The sequence below is a fragment of the Hipposideros armiger genome, unplaced genomic scaffold (assembly GCF_001890085.2).
Source record: "Hipposideros armiger isolate ML-2016 unplaced genomic scaffold, ASM189008v1 scaffold_25, whole genome shotgun sequence".
Classification (NCBI taxonomy): Eukaryota; Metazoa; Chordata; class Mammalia; order Chiroptera; family Hipposideridae; genus Hipposideros; species Hipposideros armiger.
Window position 1 is genome coordinate 6,262,167 of NW_017731375.1, and position 1,847 is coordinate 6,264,013.

Here is a 1,847-nt window from a genome sequence, read left to right on the forward strand (position 1 = left end):
CTCTTTCTCAGACAGTGACAGCTTATTGCTTTTGGTCGCTTTGCCTGTGCTGGACACTGGCTCAGTATTTGCCCACAGATCAGGTCACTCGTTGCCCACAAGTCTGTCCGATAAGTCTTTTCACCCTCATTTGAGGATAAGAAATCCTAAAGGTCAAGTGACTGCCAGGACACCAATCCCAAGGTCAGCGTTTGGCTCTCAGGGACAGGGTGACTCGGGGGTGTTCTGATAGCAAACAGCTCCAAGAGGTGAGGCTGGGGCAGGGACCCGCCTGGCTCAGGGGCTGACCTTGGCCCTCCGGGGAAGGACGTTCACCAAACGCTGCATTGAGCACTTGCTAGGGTTGTCCTCAGGGTACGTGCAGGGGCAGCCAGACATGTTTTTGTCTTAGCAACATAAAATATATATATATATATTTTTTTTAGTTTTTCAAGGAAATACCTGATCATTCTGAAAATTCAGAAAGGAGGGAGAAAACAGACACGCATACTCCCACGAGAGATGATCAGTGTTAATGACAGCCAGACATTTTGGTCCAGGTTCATCGTCTCGCATCTAGGGAAAAGCATCTTTTCTCCATAAGAGGAATGCCCCACTTTTGTGGTTCCCCCATCAGGTTGTCTCCCAAACAGCAAAGACATTTGACAGGTCCCAGGAGTGTTTCTTCATCTAATGGAAACTTCTGGATCCTGCTCGCCAGCTTCTGGCGTTCCCCGCACCGTGGTGCTCTGCTGCCTCTCCTCTCCTCTGGCTGTCCTAACCCCATCTGTCCATGCAGCAAAGCCTCCACACGGCTCGGCCTGACTGCCGTGACATTGAAAACCCTTGACGTCCCAATGTCCCCTGACAAGGTGAGTCTCCTACCTAGTACAGCTCAGAACAAAACGTTCAGTGTTTCTGGTAAAACAATTAGGAACATAAAAAGGAGCAAGTGTCTGGGCACGGGAGCTAATGGCTGCGAGGCCTCCCCTGCGAAAGCCTCCCCTGCGGCTCACCCCACACTTGACTCCGGACCGCAGGCCCCAGAGGCTGCGGATGAAAGAGCGGACAGGAGGAATTCCAGCCTCTTGATTTCAGCCCACAGCCCGGACAGCTGCGGGAAGCCGGCCCCTGATCCCACGCGGGGAAGACGGCCCTGCCATCTGGATGGTGGGAGTCGGGGCACCATTAGCTTCTTCCAAATGCCGTGCTAAAACCAGGTTCTCTGGCTTTGAAGATGATTCCTGAAGGACCAAACAGTTCTCGTTTCCTTGACGGGAAACGCTGTCAGGTTTAAAAGCCCTCATTCTCCAGTGAGGCTGTGTGGCTTTCTCCTCATCTGTAAACACTGTTAAGGAGGGGCTTGGTTTCAGTTCTAACAAGCTTTACACTTAATGAGGACAGGGTGGCACAGGGAACAGATGGGCCGTTGAGCCATCGATGGCCCCAAATAGTTTTGTGTTGTCATCTTTTGATTTTCATCCAGGTGTTTGGGTTTAACCGATGCAGCTGTGCTCCCTGCAGCCTTACCACTCTTTCAATAAGGGCACACCACCTTTTCAGCCCTGTGACTGCTCCTCTAGATAACATCTATTCATGTGCCACATATTTATTGAGCACCTACTGTGTGCCACGCAGTGGCGAAACACATATAAGCAGTAGAGTCCAGTGAATAAAAGGATGGGCTCTGGACCAGCCTGCCTGGGTCCCGAGGTCAGTCCTGGCTCTGCCCCCTACTCTCCATGTCCTGTGAGCCAAGACTTTCGCCTATAAAACAAAGGGAATGACAGTGTCTACCTATGGGGTTAACGTGAGGGTTCAACATGATGTTGCAAGAGCAGACTGACGCTTCATAGTTGCTCAGTAGG